We start from the raw sequence: 19439 nt of genomic DNA, 5'->3' as shown, positions 1-19439 counted from the left end.
CTCTGAATAGTTTTCTTGATTATGATTTCTTACGTTAATGCACCAGATTACAACAAACAAAAGGTTCCACAGTATCTGTTCCAAGTAAGTCAATCCAAGAAGCCACAGAAAGTAAGCACACTCTTTCTGGGTGTATGAAGCATCTCTATAAATGACTCTTAAAGTCTGTAAATGCTTTTCTCATCAATATAGTAGATTTTAATATTTTGTGTCCTTTGTTTACTGAATAGAACAATGATGATTTAACCAAACAAATAATCACTTTGCGAAAAAGTAATTGAGTTTGCTTTATTCACTTGATATTATGACTTGGCCATCATTCTGTATTTTATGATCTGAGTTATTTTATGAACATACATTGTGATCTGTTAATATGCAACAATACATTAAAATAATATCAACAATACATTTTATTCCCCAAATTAATTCCCTCACTTAATTGTTTCAATTTGGTGACAATTCTAATGAATTTTCTGAATCAACAATTTGCTTTTAAATCAATAAGTTTGTCATTGAGTACTTTATAGATTTATATACGTGCAAATTACTTAAATATTGAAATTCTGTACTGAAGATATTGAGCGCAGATCCCTAAAGTATTGAGTGGGTGAGCACAATCCCAATTTGTATGATTTTACATCTGATGCCTAAAGAAAATAGTGGTCCTGTAATGAAATAAAAATGTGACTGTATGTATTTGGTGAAGTTTGGGAAAGGGAAGGAATGAGCTTCCATGTTGCCAGATAATGGATTTCAGGAAGATTGTGAAAGAGCAGAAGCTGGAGAGCAGGATCACAGTTTGAGGCTTGTTCAGTCAGAAATGATGAATAGCAATCCAGTAGAGATGATGGTCAGGCTATGGGTGTGTGATCCTGGAGTTGAGGAAGAGACCTGGATTAGAGATGGAAATTGGGGGGATGTCACCACTTATGTTACTGACTATGGAACATTGTAAATATGGGTGGAAGAAGAGACAAGCTCTGCTTGGAGCTGGGAGAGAGTTAAGAGCAAGTAAATAGGAGTTAAAATGAACAGCCAGGGAGACAGGAGCAAAGGTGGGGACCATGTGCCCTAGAGGACAGAGGAGGATTGGACTTGCAGGAGGAGATAAGACATGTGTGTTGCCTGTAGGAAAGACTCCATGGACAGAGAAAATGGTCCTAGAAGAGAGGTAAAGAATGTTGGGGCAATTTCCATAAGCACCCTAGGATGGATGAGGTCTAGTCATAGCACAAGGACCAAACTTCAGTAGAATAGTTTGTCCAGAGTAATGGATAAGAAGGAAGGTGGAATGAGTTTCATTCCTATGCAGAGCGAAAAACAGCTTTCCAAAAATAATTTCTCCCATTAAATCAGAAGTCATGTAGTTGCTAAGAGTAAGGATAAGCTACCTATCTGTATGTTGTTGTAAAAATATATTAATAAAAATGTATTGTTGGTCTTTTACCCCGCTAGGTCCGCACTTCAGTGTCCCAAGATATCTGCTAGATATCTTGGCAGAAGCACATCCCAGCCACACACTTTCCTACACTCAAACCCTCACATAAAAGAACACACAACACAATAATCTTAGATCCAATTGGCAAGATATAATTGCCCACTTAAACATACAATGCCCGGTACTATCCATCCCTTGAGAACATTAATAACAACCTGTAAATACACAGAGCCGAATCTTAATGTCACCTGCCATATTATCCTGCCAAGGCTTCTCTGCCTCTCTCTCCCTCCTGTCTCTTCCTCTCTCCCTTAGTCTCCTCCTCTTTCTTCAAACTTCTCTCCCACCCATCCTTCATTACAGGCCTCCTTCTATCCTGTACCTGCCCCTCACGTGTACTTTACAAATTCAATGGAGAGGTGGTTCTGGTGAACTCACCTGAGTCCTGAGTACAAGACTAGGCAGCTGTCCTTGGGGCAGTGGAATTAGCATCAAAATAAAGTAACTTCAGGGCAAACCACAACAGCTGTAGGAATGGATTTTGAGGTCATAAGAGAGGAAATGCATGCAAATGGATGGGTAAAACTGTGAGTTCTACACAGTGCTGTATCATAATTTTTTCCTCCATCTTTATTAAATTGGGTATTTCTTATACATTTCAATTGTTATTCCCTTTCCCGGTTTCCAGCCAACATCCCCCTAACCCCTACCCCTTCCCTTCTATATGGGTGTGCCCCTCCCCATTCCCCCATTACCGCCCTCCGCCCAACAATCATGTTCACTGGGGGTTTGTCTTGGCAGGACCAAGGGCTTCCCCTTCCACTGGTGCTCTTACTAGGATATTCATTGCTACCTATGCAGTTGGAGCCCAGGGTCAGTCCATGTCTAGTCTTTGGGTAGTGGCTTAGTCCCTGGAAGCTCTGGTTGGTTGGCATTGTTGTTCATATGGGGTCTCAAGGCCCTTCAAGCTCATTCAGACCTTTCTCTAAATATTTCAGTGGGGGTCCTGTTTGAAGTTCCATGGTTTGCTGCTGGCATTCGCCTATGTATTTGCCATATTCTGGCTGTATCTCTCAGGAGAGATCTATATCCAGTTCTTGTCAGCCTGAACTTCTTTGCTTCATCCATCTTATCTAGTTTGGTGGCTGTATATGTATGGGTCACATGTGAGGCAGGCACTGAAATGGCTTTCCTTCAGTCTCTGTTCTATTCTTTGCCTCCCTATTCCCTGCCAAGGGTATTCTTGTTCCTCTTTTGAAGAAGGAGTGAAGCATTCACATTTTGGTCATCCTTCTTGAGTTTCATGTGTTCTGTGCATCTAGGGTAATTCAAGCACTTGGGCTAATATCCACTTATCAATGAATGCATACCATGTGTGTTTTTCTGTGATTGGGTTACCTCACTCAGGATCATATTTTCCAGTTCCATCCATTTGCCTATGAATTTCATAGTCATTGTATTTGATAGCTGAGTAATATTCCATTGTGTAGATGTACCATATTTTCTGTATCTATTCCTTTGTTCAAGGGTATCTGGGTTCTCTCCAGCTTCTGGCTATTATAAATAAGGTTGCTATGAACACTGTGGAACATTTGGCGCAGAAATGTTGGTCTTACCTCTGGTCTCGGGCTTGAAGTCGCTCCTCAGAGCTGGATTTCAGCTCTCCATGAGGGCAGCAACCAGAACGGCATGCTCCCCCTTCTCTCCGGACCCTGTGCACAGGGGGCCCAGATGGCACTATGTGTTTTCCTCTAGAGTCAGAAATGTGGGCAGAGAGTAGTCTCCTCTGGCTTCCCCAGCATGTCTGCCCCTCTGAAGCTCTAGCTCTCCCTCCCACGGGATTTGGGTGCAGGGAGTTGTTTGATCGGGTCCTTTCAGATAAGGGCGGTATCTGGACTGCAGCATTGAGTGAACTTATCTGCCCACTGCCCCAATACAGTTTCCTCTTGGGCCAGGGAAATGGGCAAAGGTGGGCAGTACTGGTGGTCTCTTCTGCCCTGCAGGCTCAGGAGTGCCTACCTGTCTGGGCGATGAGCTCTCTCTCCCACGGGGTTTGGCAGCAGGGAACTGTGGGCCGGGATCAGTGAGGTTCGTGCTGTTTCATAATTTTAAAGTGAGTTTACACACACTAGTTGTTTGTATTCAGCTATTCCATAAGCAGGCTGATTCAGATGGTGAGGCAGAGCTAACTCTCTCACATCCTTCATACTCAAGCCAAGTCTGGTCCTTTATGTCACCATCATGGCATTATAGTAAGTTCTTCCTGTTAATACTCTTACCAAAGGGAAAAATATAATTGTTTAGCTCAAGTATCCATTTAGTTGTATTGTCAACTCTAAGATAGGTTCATTTCCCCATAGTGTGAATTGTTCCACTGTACTAAGCAGAAGAGGTGAGTCTTATAAAGAGAGGAAGCAAAGAGAAGCAGAACAAAAGGTAGATTGTTTTTTCTTTAAGTCACTTTGGTTTTGTTGTTGCTAGTCGGGTTTTTAACTGTGTTGCCACAAATTTAGAATTCAGTGGTCTAAAACTTGCAATCTTCCTATACTGTCTACCTAGTCCTTGGACTAACTGCGAGGTATCACACTCAGCTTCTAAGTCACTTTTGTTATAAGGTAGAGACACTGAGAAATAAATTATTAGTTATCATTAGGTTGCTGTGTGTTCATGAGAGAGGGGACAGAGAGAAGGGCAGGGGAGAGAGAAAACTATTGCTGTGCCTATTTAAACTGACTTGTTTGGGAAATGTAGCTGTTATCTCTCTAATTCTAACTCCTGAGATCAGATAACCCAGCCAAATTTAACTTGATTCATGGAACTCTAACATGACTGGCTCAACTTTGTTTCAGTCTTGCCTCTTATAGTCTAGGAAAGGATTTTATCCACAATTAGTAAATTTTACTAGCACCACAAGGGCATACATGAGAAGAGCATACTTGCATTTCTATGTATCTTAGTACAAGAACTGACTCATTCAGTGGCCAACTGCTTCAGTCTGATGTGGCTTTGGGTGCAGAATACAAACCCATGTCTCTGAAATCCTCTTTTCTTGGGAACACTGAATCATGAGTCAAATGTGCAGCGCTTTGACTCTAGTAAGGCAGGGTGGTGAACCCAGTGGGGCTGGCTGGAGGAAAAGAGGAAGTTTTGTTCCAGAAGGAACTGTCTGAGGGATCATTTGTGTGCATAGAAAAGGAAGAATTGTCACTTTGATTAAAAAGGAAGCAAGGTGGTTTATCTGTTTTCCAGGTCTGAGGAAAGGGATGGTGTGCGTTAAAGGAACTGAAATTAAAGATTTGATTATCCAGGCCAGTGGTACAGCAAACGTGAGAATTCATGCAACGAAGCCTGTTGATTTTTTATGGGTTTTTATCATGTGAGCAGTATCTGGCACTTGACTTTTTTTATTATTATTTTTTTATTAACTTGAGTATTTCTCATATACATTTCGAGTGTTATTCCCTTTCCCGGTTTCCGGGCAAACATCCCCCTCCCCCCTCCCCTTCCTTATGGGTGTTCCCCTCCCAACCCTCCCCCCATTGCCGCCCTCCCCCCATAGACTAGTTCACTGGGGGTTCAGTCTTAGCAGGACCCAGGGCTTCCCCTTCCACTGGTGCTCTTACTAGGATATTCATTGCTACCTATGAGGTAAGAGTCCAGGGTCAGCCCATGTATAGTCTTTAGGTAGTGGCTTAGTCCCTGGAAGCTCTGGTTGCTTGGCATTGTTGTACATATGGGGTCTCGAGCCCCTTCAAGCTCTTCCAGTTCTTTCTCTGATTCCTTCAACGGGGGTCCTATTCTCAGTTCAGTGGTTTGCTGCTGGCATTCGCCTCTGTATTTGCTGTATTCTGGCTGTGTCTCTCAGGAGCGATCTACATCCGGCTCCTGTCGGTCTGCACTTCTTTGCTTCATCCATCTTGTCTAATTGGGTGGCTGTATATGTATGGGCCACATGTGGGGCAGGCTCTGAATGGGTGTTCCTTCAGTCTCGGTTTTAATCTTTGCCTCTCTCTTCCCTGCCAAGGGTATTCTTGTTCCCCTTTTAAAGAAGGCGTGAAACATTCACATTTTGATCATCCGTCTTGAGTTTCATTTGTTCTAGGCATCTAGGCTAATTCAAGCATTTGGGCTAATAGCCACTTATCAATGAGTGCATACCATGTATGTCTTTCTGTGATTGGGTTAGCTCACTCAGAATGATATTTTCCAGTTCCAACCATTTGTCTACGAATTTCATAAAGCCGTTGTTTTTGATAGCTGAGTAATATTCCATTGTGTAGATGTACCACATTTTCTGTATCCATTCCTCTGTTGAAGGGCATCTGGGTTCTTTCCAGCTTCTGGCTATTATAAATAAGGCTGCGATGAACATAGTGGAGCACGTGTCTTTATTATATGTTGGGGCATCTTTTGGGAATATGCCCAAAAGTGGTATAGCTGGATCCTCAGGCAGTTCAATGTCCAATTTTCTGAGGAACCTCCAGACTGATTTCCAGAATGGTTGTACCAGTCTGCAATCCCACCAACAATGGAGGAGTGTTCCTCTTTCTCCGCATCCTTGCCAGCATCTGCTGTCACCTGAGTTTTTGATCTTAGCCATTCTCACTGGTGTGAGGTGAAATCTCAGGGTTGTTTTGATTTGCATTTCCCTTATGACTAAAGATGTTGAACATTTCTTTAGGTGTTTCTCAGCCATTCGGCATTCCTCAGCTGTGAATTCTTTGTTTAGCTCTGAACCCCATTTTTTAATAGGGTTATTTGTCTCCCTGCGGTCTAACTTCTTGAGTTCTTTGTATATTTTGGATATAAGGCCTCTATCTGTTGTAGGATTGGTAAAGATCTTTTCCCAATCTGTTGGTTGCCGTTTTGTCCTAACCACAGTGTCCTTTGCCTTACAGAAGCTTTGCAGTTTTATGAGATCCCATTTGTTGATTCTTGATCTTAGAGCATATCCATTGGTGTTTTGTTCAGGAAATTTTTTCCAGTGCCCATGTGTTCCAGATGCTTCCCTAGTTTTTATTCTATTAGTTTGAGTGTGTCTGGTTTGATGTGGAGGTCCTTGATCCACTTGGACTTAAGCTTTGTACAGGGTGATAAGCATGGATCGATCTGCATTCTTCTACATGTTGCCCTCCAGTTGAACCAGCACCACTTGCTGAAAATGCTATCTTTTTTCCATTGGATGGTTTTGGCTCCTTTGTCAAAAATCAAGTGACCATAGGTGTGTGGGTTCATTTCTGGGTCTTCAATTCTATTCCATTGGTCTATCTGTCTGTCTCTGTACCAATACCATGCAGTTTTTATCACTATTGCTCTGTAATACTGCTTGAGTTCAGGGATAGTGATTCCCCCTAAAGTCCTTTTATTGTTGAGGATAGCTTTAGCTATCCTGGGTTTTTTGTTATTCCAGATGAATTTGCAAATTGTTCTGTCTAACTCTTTGAAGAATTGGATTGATATTTTGATGGGGATTGCATTGAATCTGTAGATCGCTTTTGGTAAAATGGCCATTTTTACTATATTGATCCTGCCAATCCATGAGCATGGGAGATCTTTCCATCTTCTAAGGTCTTCTTCAATTTCTTTCTTCAGTGTCTTGAAGTTCTTATTGTACAGATCTTTTACTTGCTTGGTTAAAGTAACACCGAGGTACTTTATATTATTTGGGTCTATTATGAAGGGTGTCGTTTCCCTAATTTCTTTCTCGGCTTGTTTCTCTTTTGTATAGAGGAAGGCTACTGATTTATTTGAGTTAATTTTATACCCAGCCACTTTGCTGAAGTTGTTTATCAGCTTTAGTAGTTCTCTGGTGGAACTTTTGGGATCGCTTAAATATACTATCATATCATCTGCAAATAGTGATATTTTGACTTCTTCTTTTCCAATCTGTATCCCCTTGACCTCCTTTTGTTGTCTGATTGCTCTGGCTAGAACTTCAAGAACTATATTGAATAAGTAGGGAGAGAGTGGGCAGCCTTGTCTAGTCCCTGATTTTAGTGGGATTGCTTCAAGTTTCTCTCCATTTAGTTTAATGTTAGCAACTGGTTTGCTGTATATGGCTTTTACTATGTTTAGGTATGGGCCTTGAATTCCTATTCTTTCCAGGACTTTTATGATGAAGGGGTGTTGTATTTTGTCAAATGCTTTCTCAGCATCTAATGAAATGATCATGTGGTTTTGTTCTTTCAGTTTGTTTATATAATGGATCACGTTGATGGTTTTCCGTATATTAAACCATCCCTGCATGCCTGGGATGAAGCCTACTTGATCATGGTGGATGATTGTTTTGATGTGCTCTTGAATTCGGTTTGCCAGAATTTTATTGAGTATTTTTGCGTCGATATTCATAAGGGAAAGTGGTCTGAAGTTCTCTTTCGTTGTTGGGTCTTTGTGTGGTTTAGGTATAAGAGTAATTGTGGCTTCATAGAAGGAATTCGGTAGTGCTCCATCTGTTTCAATTTTGTGGAATAGTTTGGATAATATTGGTATGAGGTCTTCTATGAAGGTCTGATAGAATTCTGCACTAAACCTGTCTGGACCTGGGCTCTTTTTGGTTGGGCGACCTTTAATGACTGCTTCTATTTCCTTAGGAGTTATGGGGTTGTTTAACTGGTTTATCTGTTCCTGATTTAACTTCGGTACCTGATATCTGTCTAGGAAATTGTCCATTTCCTGCAGATTTTCAAGTTTTGTTGAATATAGGCTTTTATAGTAAGATCTGATGATTTTTTGAATTTCCTCTGAATCTGTAGTTATGTCTCCCTTTTCATTTCTGATTTTGTTAATTTGGACACACTCTCTGTGTCCTCTCGTTAGTCTGGCTAAAGGTTTATCTGTCTTGTTGATTTTCTCAAAGAACCAACTTTTTGTTCTGTTGATTCTTTCTATGGTCCTTTTTGTTTCTACTTGGTTGATTTCAGTTCTGAGTTTGATTATTTCCTGCCTTCTACTCCTCCTGGGTGTATTTGCTTCTTTTTGTTCTAGAGCTTTTAGGTGTGCTGTCAAGCTGCTGACATATGCTCTTTCCTGTTTCTTTCTGCTGGCACTCAGCGCTATGAGTTTTCCTCTTAGCACAGCTTTCATTGTGTCCCATAAGTTTGGGTATGTTGTACCTTCATTTTCATTAAATTCTAAAAAGTCTTTAATTTCTTTCTTTATTTCTTCCTTGACCAGGTTATCATTGTGTAGAGCATTGTTCAATTTCCACGTATATGTGGGCATTCTTCCCTTATTGTTATTGAAGACCAGTTTTAGGCCGTGTTGGTCTGATAGCACGCATGGGATTATTTCTATCTTTCTGTACCTGTTGAGGCCCGTTTTTTGACCAATTATATGGTCAATTTTGGAGAAAGTACTGTGAGGTGCTGAGAAGAAGGTATATCCTTTTGCTTTAGGATAGAATGTTCTATAAATATCCGTTAAGTCCATTTGGCTCATGACTTCTCTTAGTCTGTCTACGTCTCTGTTTAATTTCTGTTTCCATGATCTGTCCATTGATGAGAGTGGGGTGTTGAAATCTCCTACTATTATTGTATGAGGTGCAATGTGTGTTTTGAGCTTTAGTAAGGTTTCTTTTACGTATGTAGGTGCCCTTGTATTTGGGGCATAGATATTTAGGATTGAGAGTTCATCTTGGTGGATTTTTCCTTTGATGAATATGAAGTGTCCTTCCTTATCTTTTTTGATGACTTTTAGTTGAAAATTGATTTTATTTGATATTATAATGGAAACTCCAGCTTGCTTCTTCCGACCATTTGCTTGGAAAGTTGTTTTCCAGCCTTTCACTCTGAGGTAGTGTCTGTCTTTGTCTCTGAGGTGTGTTTCCTGTAGGCAGCAGAATGCAGGGTCCTCGTTGCATATCCAGTTTGTTAATCTATGTCTCTTTATTGGGGAGTTGAGGCCATTGATGTTGAGAGATATTAAGGAATAGTGATTATTGCTTCTTGTCGTATTCATATTTGGATGTGAGGTTATGTTTGTGTGCTTTTCTTCTCTTTGTTTTGTTGCCAAGACGATTAGTTTCTTGCTTCTTCTAGGGTATAGCTTGCCTCCTTATGTTGGGCTTTACCATTTATTATCCTTTGTAGTGCTGGATTTGTAGAAAAATATTGTGTAAATTTGGTTTTGTCATGGAATATCTTGGTTTCTTCATCTATGTTAATTGAGAGTTTTGCAGGATACAGTAACCTGGGCTGGCATTTGTGTTCTCTTAGGGTCTGTATGACATCAGTCCAGGATCTTCTGGCCTTCATAGTTTCTGGCGAAAAGTCTGGTGTGATTCTGATAGGTCTGCCTTTATATGTTACTTGACCTTTTTCCCTTACTGCTTTTAATATTCTTTCTTTATTTTGTGCGTTTGGTGTTTTGACAATTATGTGACAGGAGGTGTTTCTTTTCTGGTCCAATCTATTTGGAGTTCTGTAGGCTTCTTGTATGTCTATGGGTATCTCTTTTTTTAGGTTAGGGAAGTTTTCTTCTATGATTTTGTTGAAGATATTTACTGGTCCTTTGAGCTGGGAGTCTTCACTCTCTTCTATACCTATTATCCTTAGGTTTGATCTTCTCATTGAGTCCTGGATTTCCTGTATGTTTTGGACTAGTAGCTTTTCTGCTTTACATTATCTTTGACAGTTGAGTCAATTATTTCTATGGAATCTTCTGCTCCTGAGATTCTCTCTTCCATCTCCTGTATTCTGTTGGTGAAGCTTGTATCTACAGCTCCTTGTCTCTTCTTTTGATTTTCTATATCCAGGGTTGTTTCCATGTGTTCTTTCTTGATTGCTTCTATTTCCATTTTTAATTCCTTCAACTGTTTGATTGTGTTTTCATGGAATTCTTTCAGGGATTTTTGTGACTCCTCTCTATGGGCTTCTACTTGTTTAGTTATGATTTCCTGGAATTCTTTCAGGGATTTTTGTGACTCCTCTCTATGGGCTTCTACTTGTTTAATTATGTTTTCCTGGAATTCTTTCAGGCATTTTTATGATTCCTCTCTGTAGGCTTCTACTTGTTCTCTAAGGGAGTTCTTCACGTCTTTCTTGAAGTCCTCCAGCATCCTGATCAAATATGATTTTGAAACTAGATCTTGCTTTTCTGGTGTGTTTGGATATTCCATGTTTGTTTTGGTGGGAGAATTGGGCTCCGATGGTGCCATGTAGTCTTGGTTTCTGTTGCTTGGGTTCCTGCGCTTGCCTCTCGCCATCAGATTATCTCTAGTGTTACTTTGTTCTGCTATTTCTGACAGTGGCTAGACTGTCCTATATGCCTGTGTGTCAGGAGTGCTGTAGACCTGTTTTCCTGTTTTCTTTCAGCCTGTCATGGCGACAGAGTGTTCTGGTTTCGGGTGTGTAGTTTTCCCTCTCTACAGGTCTTCAGCTGTTCCTGTGGGCCTGTGTCTTGAGTTCACCAGACAGGTCACTTGCAGCAGAAAAGTTGGTCTTACCTGTGGTCCCGAGGCTCAAGTTTCCTCGTGGGGTGCTGCCCAAGAGCCCTCCGTGGCAGCAGCAACCAGGAAGATCTGTGCCGCCGTTTCCGGGAGCTTCAGTGCACCAGGGTTCCAGATGGCGTTTGGTGTTTTCCTCTGGCGTCCGAGATGTGTATGCAGAGTGCAGTCTCTTCTGGTTTCCCAGGCGTGTCTGCCTCTCTGAGGGTTTAGCTCTCCCTCCCACGGGATTTGGGTGCAGAGAACTGTTTATCTGGTCTGTTCCTTCAGGTTTCGGTGGTGTCTCAGGCACAGGGGTCCTGCCGCTCCTGGGCCCTCCCCCACGGGAACCCCGAGGCCTTATACAGTTTCCTCTTTGGCCAGGGATGTGGGCAGGGGTGGGCAGTGTTGGTGGTCTCTTCCGCTCTGCAGCCTCAGGAGTGCCCACCTGACCAGGCGGTGAGGTCTCTCTCCCACGGGATCTGGGAGCAGAGAGCTACTGCGGGCTGGGATCCGCGGGTGTGGGACTCCTGGTAAACACAGGAAGTGCCCCGTCCTAGAGGAATTCTGCCTCTGTGTGTCCCAAGTTCACCAGGCAGGTCTCTTGCATCAGAAAAGTTGGTCTTACCTTTGGTCCCGAGGCTCAAGTTTGCTCGCAGGTTGCTGCCCTCGAGCTCTCCCCGGCGGCAGCAACCAGGAAGATCTCGGATCTGGCACTTGAAATGGAATGGTTTGTCTCTTCAGTACTGCTGGAGCAGATTATATTCATTTCATTGCAAGAGACTACATTTATCTCCTTCCCCCCTCCCATACCTCCTCCCTCCTCTCCTGAGACCACTTTTTAAGAAATCTTTGTAATTCCACGTTTACCTTCCTTGCTTAACTCAGTGTTAATCTGATCCTTCTACTGTTATTTGTGCTGTGTCCTTTTTGTTCTGGTAATAAATGCTTTTTATGCCAAAAAAAAAAAAAAAAAAAAAAAGGACAGGGTGATAGCTGCATGGATGAAGTAGGAAGACCAGAGTTTGTATCTTTAAAACTCATTAAAAACCATATGAGTGTGGTATAACTCCACGTTTTGTAATTTCAGAACATGCTGGGCAGCTAGACTAGCTCATGTCCTAAGCTTGGTTAATACAAAAGATAGGAAATGACTCTGAATGACTCCCATTGACAGCCTTGGGTTTTCACAAGCATTTTCACATATGCACCCATGTACCCCCACAATAGAATCATGTGTATGCATAAATTCACATCACAGACATTTGCAAAAATAAATAAGAATGGTAGAAATGATCCAGAGAAGAATTCTCATAATCAGTTGAAGTGGAAAGTGTCTCTTACACCAGGACTTTTCGGAAGCTTTGATAATATCCCCTTGTACTGAAAAACCTGTGACTCTTGGTAAGAGGACCAATAGCGACTCTAGAAGCTGGCAGCAACTTGGTGATACCTCTGGAATGCACCATGACAATGCAGCCATGCTTGTCCCAATCCTTTTGGCTTTCCCAAAGTTTACTGCATCACCCAGGGGTCTGAAAAAAATCACAACATCTGAAGCTCAAACACAAACCAATGAACTTATTGTTCCTGGGAGCAGAGCCCAGACACCTTTGTTCAGAAACAGCTTAAATCACTGTAAGGATCTGGCACGTTCAGGAGCAGAATTCTGACTTATGCTGGCACTGCAGAATTGTTAAGCTGTTAAGCTCCCTTCCTCACTCAGCTCCACAAACATTCTGATTGTCTACCATACCACTGGCTCTTCTCTACTGTTGCCATTCAGTGCTCTGATGTCATATTAATCATTGCTCTGGCTATGTTAAGAAATAAAACCAACCAACCATCCAACCAACCAACCAACCAACCAACCAACCAACCAACCGACCGACCAGTCAAGAGCCTTGAGAAGACTAGCTTAAGAGGGAGAGAGTTTGAGGCACACAGTTTCTGAGGGTTTAATTCATGGATACTTGGCTCCACTGTTTTGGTTCCTGTGATGAAAGAAAAAATCATGCTCAATAATCAGCTCACCTCACAGCTGCTAGGACACACTTGGGCAGAGAGAGGATGTGTCCATCTTTCTTGGCATGCTGTAGGGTGTCATAGGTAGGTTTCCAAGGAATCTAGGAAAGTAGAAGGGACGGTAACAAGATAACTAAAGACTGATGGTTGTACAATCAGACTAGATTGGGGAGTTTACAAATGAGACCATTTTCTATACTCCTAGAGAGAATGTTGAAAAGCAATAATTTGTCCTAAAAATTGGCAAATGGCAAAACCAGCCGGAAAAAATATCAGTCCCTAAATAAGGGTAGGTAAAATAAATGATTCGGCACTTACCTTAGACTTTTTATGTTCATAGCATATTTGATCTTGTTACAGTTTGCCTCATTCTGTTCTATTGCTTACACTCAAAATTTGAAATTAGTTGCTCATCAGTTTGCATTGGTTGACAGGGAAGACATGTTGATTTTCCTAAATGATCCTGGTTTCTGTGTAATTGATTCACCTCCTTGTACATCCTTGTCTGGGATCTAAAATTGTGACAAATGACCAATATGTTGAGGTAGGAAATTGTGCATGAATGCTCAAGCTATAAGCCTGCTACCAGGCAACAAGGCTGTTCCTGTGAAAAATGTCTACAGTAGAACTGTGATTTCACATCACATACTAGAGAGATTTGAAGCAGGTAAGAGACTGTGATTAGAAGAATTTAAGGTTCTGTCAGTTTTAATATTTTTAAGAAAAATGCAGAATGTGACTGTTAGTTCAGTTTTATAATAACTGAGAAATAGGCGTTTTGATCATTATTATTTCTTGGAGAGACACTGATGAGCCCGAAGAACTTACCTAATTGTATATTTTCCACCATGCTGAGTACATACTGCATGGCAGTGGATTTCATCATGTTTTACACAGCCCTGTGATCTTTCTGCTCTAAGTTCTTCTTTTTTGCCTTTCATGTAAAATACAAAGGTAAAAAGTAGATTCATAAAACTGCAAAGCTTCTGTAAGGCAAAGGATCCTGTTCTTAGGACAAAATGGCAACCAACAGATTGGGAAGAGATCTTTACCAATCCTACAACTGATAGAGGGCTTATATCCAAAATATACAAAGAACTCAAGAAGGTAGACCTTAGGGAGACAAATAACCCTATTAAAAATGGGGTTCAGAGCTAAACAAAGAATTCACAGCTGAGGAATGCCGAATGGCTGAGAAACACCTAACAAAATGTTCAACATCTTTAGTCGTAAGGGAAATGCAAATCAAAACAACCTTGAGATTTCACCTCACACCAGTGAGAATGGCTAAGATCAAAAACTCAGGTGATAGCAAATGCTGGCAAGGATGTGGAGAAAGAGGAACACTCCTCCATTGTTGGTGGGATTGCAGACTGGTAAAACCATTCTGGAAATCAGTCTAGAGGTTCCTCAGAAAATTGGACATTGAACTACCTGAGGACCCAGCTATACCTCTCTTGGGCATATACCCAAAAGATGCCCCAACATATAACAAAGACACGTGCTCCACTATGTTCATAGCAGCCATATTTATAATAGCCAGAAGCTGGAAAGAACCAAGATGCCCTTCAACAGAGGAATGGATACAGAAAATGTGGTACATCTACACAATGGAATATTACTCAGCTATCAAAAACAATGACTTTATGAAATTCAGAGGCAAATGGATGGAACTGGAAAATATCATCCTGAGTGAGCTAACCCAATCACAGAAAGACATACATGGTATGCACTCATTGATAAGTGGCTATTAGCCCAAATACTCAAGTTACCCTAGATGCACCGAACACATGAAACTCAAGAAGGATGACCAAAATGCGAATGCTTCACTCCTTCTTTAAAAGGCAAACAAGAATACCCTTGGGAGGGGATAGGGAGGTATAGTTTAGAACAGAGGCAGAAGGAACACCCATTTAGAGCCTGCCTCACATGTGGCCCATACATATACAGCCACCAAAGTAGATAAGATGGATGAAGCAAAGAAGTGCAGGCTGACAGGAAGCAGATGTAAATCTCTACTGAGAGACACACCCAGAATCCAGCAAATACATAGACGAATGCCATCATTAAACTTTTGAACTTAGAACGTGACCCCCGTTGAAGGAATTAGAGAAAGGTCTGAAAGAGCTTGAAGGTGCTTGAGTCCCCATATGAACAACAATGCCAACCAACCAGTGCTTCCAGGGATTAAGCCACTACCCAAAGACTATACCTGGACTGACCCTGGGCTCCAACGTCATAGGTAGCAATGAATAGCCTAGTAAGAGCACCAGTGGATGGGGAAGCCCTTGGTCCTGCCAAGACTGAATTGCCAGTGAATGTGATTTTTGGGGAACCGGCGGTAATTGGGGAGGTTGGGGAGGGGAACACCCATAGAGAAGGGGAGAGGGAGCGGTTGGGGGATTTTGGCTGGAATCCAGTAAAGGGAATAACAATGGAAATGCAAATAAGAAATACCCAAGTTAATAGAGATTAAAAAAAAAGATTCCACCGTTGAGTATTCTCTGTTTAGCTCTGTACCCCATTCTTTTTGTAAATTTATTATTGGATATATTTCCTTATTTTCATTTCAAATATTATTCCCTTTCCTGGTTTCCTGTCCATATTTTTAATTGGATTATTTGTTGTGTTGGTATCTAATTTCTTGAGTTTTTTCTTTTTTTGTATTTTGAATATTATTCCTCTGTTAGGTGTAGGGTTCACTTTTAGTGATCATCAGCTATGCTTGCAGACAGGAACTTAGCAAAACCATCATCTGAGATGCCTCATCCAGAAGCTCATGGAAACAGATGCAGAGACTCACAACCAAACATAAGGTGTAGCTCAGGGAGTCTTGCAGAATAGTGGGGGATAAATTGATCAAGCAGGAGGGGTTAAGGACACCACAAGAAGACCTACAGAGTCAACTCACCTGGGCCCATGGGAGCTCACAGAGACTGAACCACCCAACAAAGAGCATACAAGGGCTGGACCAACAAGGTCTCACACACATTTGTAGCAAAAGTGCAGCTTGGTCTTCATGTGGGTCTCCTAACAATTGGAACAGAGTCTGTCCCTGACTCTGTTGTCCGCCATTGGATTCCCTTCCCCTACCTGGATTGCCTGGTTAGGCCTCAGTGAGAAAGGAGGTGTTTAGTCCTATTGGGTCTAGATGTCGAGGGTGAGGTAGAACCCAAGGGGGCATCCCCTTCTCTGAGGAGAAGGGGCGATGGTAATGAGGGGTTATAAGGGCAGGGCTGGGAGAGGAAGTGGGAGGGGAGTTGTGATTGGGTTGTAATGTGAATAAAAATACAAATTATGAAACAAAAACAAGGAAAATAAATGAGTTTTGGTGAGGAGGGGGTATGTAAAACCTTGGACGTTGTGATTCACAAAGAACTGCATATCTCTGTCTCTTGTCTCTAGCCCTAATGTGAACTTTGAACATAACTGGCATTTGTTGGCTTCCATCTGTCTATTTTCAGATAAGCCTCAGTGGCATTTCAAATAGTTTCTAGCCTATGTCCTCTGTGATCATAGGCAAGCCTGGTGACATAGCGACCTCCTGACCTTTCCATCTCTCCAGCCTACTTAGTAGTGGTTCTGTCTGTCCCACCATAACCCACATCTAATATGATAAAGATGGATGGGGGAAGAAGGAAAGTAACTTCTTTCCTTCATGTTGCCCTAGGAGCAGGCACAGGGACTTCAGTAAATCTCTTGGATAAGACTGTGTTCCAGGCTGAATTCTCTACCCTGGGGTGGGGTCACTTGTAAATGGACCAGAAAGAAGGAATACTCACTGGCTACCACTATTTTGCCCTCTTCTAGCCACTGTGAGTTCTACAGTCTGTGATTACCCTAGCGGGGACTAGGGTACATCTTACTACCATTAGTTCATTAACAATATTGAATTAGAGATGCACAAAACACAGTGACATTGTTTGTATAGTAACCCATAGCGACAATAGTTTGAGAGGAAGAGGTAAACAACCAACAGATGAACAGCCAAACAAATATATCTTTATTTTTTTCCTTTTCTTTTTTTGGAGCTGGGGACCGAACCCAGGGCTTTGTGCTTGCTAGGCAAGCGATCTATCACTGAGCTAAATCCCCAACCCCAAAATATATCTTTATGTTATTAACTAAATTAGAAAGACAATGAAATAAGTAATATGACTGTAGAGAAAGGTCTTGAGAAAGGAAAATAGGCTTTTTTAAAAAAAATAGCTAACCGTCTGGCTTTATATGCATTATAGTTTAATAATGTTATAACTCCTAATACAATGTAGTTCTTATTTACTTACTATTTCTTTAAATTTTTATTAGATATATTTCTTTACTTACATTTTAAGCGCTATTCCCCTTCCCGGTTTCCTGTTCATAAGCCCTCATTCCTTCCCTTCCCACTCCCCCATGCAGCTATTCCCCCTATACATGCCCCTTATTGGCCCCCACCCTCATATTTCCCTGAACTAGAGGTCTAACCTTGGTAGGACTAAGGGCATCCCCTTACACTGGTGCCCCAACAAGGCTATTCTCTGCTACATATGCAGTTGGAGCTCTGGGTCAGTCCATGGAAACTCTGGTTGGTTGGCATTGTTGTTCTTATGGTGTTGCAACCTCCTTCAACTCTTTCAATACTTCCTCAAATTCCCAGTTTGGTGGTTTGCTGCTAGGATTGACCTCTCTGGTCATACTCTGGATGTGTCTCTCAGGAGAGATCTATATCCGGTCCCTTTCAGCATGCATGTTTTGGCTTCATCAATCTTATCTAGTTTTGGTGGCTGTATATATATGGACCACATGTGGGGCAGGCTCTGAATGGCCATTCCTTGAGTCACTACTCTAAGCTTTGCTGTCATATCCCCTCCAATGGATATTTTTTCCCTTTTAAGAAGAAGTGGGAGCATCTGAATTTTGGTCATCCTACTTCTTGAACTTCCTGTGGTCTGTGGATTGCATCTTAGGATATTTGAGCTTTTTGGCTAATATCCACTTATCAGTGAATGCATACCAAGTGTGTATTTCTGTGTTGAGTAACCTCACTCAGGATATTTTCTAGTTCATTCCATTTGCCTATGAATTTCATGAAGTCATTGTTTTGATAGCTGAGTAGTACTCATTTGTGTAGATTTACCACATTTTCTGTATCCATTCCTCTGTTGAAGGGCATCTGGGTTCTTTTCAGCTTCTTGCTATTATAAATAAGACTGCTACAAACATAGTGGAGCATGTGTCTTTGTTGTATGTTGGAGCATCTTTGAGTCTATGCTCAAGAAAGGTATAGCTGGGTCCTCAGATAGTGAAATGTCCAATTTTCTCGGGAACCTCCAGACTGATATACAGAGTGGTTGTACCAGTTTGCAATCCCACCTCAGTGGAGGAGTGTTCCTCTTTCTCCACATCCTTACCAGCATCTGCTGTCACCTGAGTTTTTGTCTTAGCCATTCTGATTACTATGCCGTGGAATGTCAGGGTTGTTTTGATTTGCATTTCCCTGATGACTAAGGATGTCAAACATTTCTTTAGTTGCCTTTGGCCATTTGATAATCCTCAGCTTAGAATATTTTTTCAGCTTTGTACCCCAATTTTAATAGGGTTATTTGGCTCTCTGGAGCCTAACTTCTAGAGTTCTTTTTATATTTTGGATATTAGCCCTCTATCAGATGTAGGATTGGTAAAGTTCCTTTCCCAATATGTTGGTTGCTGTTTTGTCCTAATGACAGTGTCTTTTGCCATACAGAAACTTTGCAGATTTATGAGGTCCCATTTGTCAACTCTTGATTTTAGAGCATGAGTCATTGGTGTTTTTTTCAGGAAAATTTCCCCAGTGCCCATGTGTTTTGGGGCTTCCCCACTTTTTCTTCTATTAGTTTGAGTATATCTGGTTTGATTTGGAGGTCCTTGATCCACTTGGAAATAAGCTTTGTACATGGTGATAAGAATGGATTGATTTGCATTCTTCTACCTGCTGACTTCCTGTTGAACCAGCGGCATTTGTTGAAAATGCTATCTTTCTTCCATTGGGTGGTTTTAGCTCCTTTGTCAAAAATCAAGTGATGGTAGGTGTATGGGTTCATTTCTGGGTCTTCAATTCTATTCCACTGGTCTATCGGTCTGTCTCTGTACCAGTTTTTATCACTATTGCTCTGTAATACTGCTTGAAGTTAGGGATTGTGATTCCTGGGAAGTATTTTTATTGTTGAGTATAACTTTCACTATCCTGGGATTTTGTTATTCCAAATGAATTTGCAATTTGCTCTTTCTCTCTCTATAAAAAATTGAGTAGGAATTTTTATTGGGAATGCATTGAATCTGTAGATTGCTTTTGTCAAAATGGCCATCTTTACTATATTAATCCTGCCAATCCATGAGTAAGGAAGATATTTCTATCTTCTGAGATCTTCCTCAATTTCTTTCTTCAGAGACTTGAAGTTCTTGTCATACAGATCTTTCACTTGTTTGGTTAAGGTCACACCAAGATAATCTATAGCATTTGGTACTATTGTGAATGGTGTCATTTCCTTAAATTTTTTTCTCAGCCTGTTTATCCTTTGAGTAGAAGAAGGCTAC

At 41.4% G+C, this 19439-nt stretch overlaps 1 non-coding gene across 1 annotated transcript; it reads left to right on the top strand.

Annotated features, from left to right (window-relative positions):
- Positions 1 to 4484: 4484 nt before the first annotated feature.
- On the top strand, positions 4485 to 4613 carry LOC120101228 (small nucleolar RNA SNORD22). Its single transcript, XR_005501612.1, has one exon. It is a non-coding gene; the product is annotated as a small nucleolar RNA SNORD22 (small nucleolar RNA).
- Positions 4614 to 19439: the final 14826 nt, after the last annotated feature.

Source organism: Rattus norvegicus, chromosome 2, assembly GCF_036323735.1.
Source record: "Rattus norvegicus strain BN/NHsdMcwi chromosome 2, GRCr8, whole genome shotgun sequence".
Taxonomy (NCBI): domain Eukaryota; kingdom Metazoa; phylum Chordata; class Mammalia; order Rodentia; family Muridae; genus Rattus; species Rattus norvegicus.
Note: the sequence above shows the minus strand (reverse complement) of the source record. Positions and strands in the feature narration are given on the sequence as shown.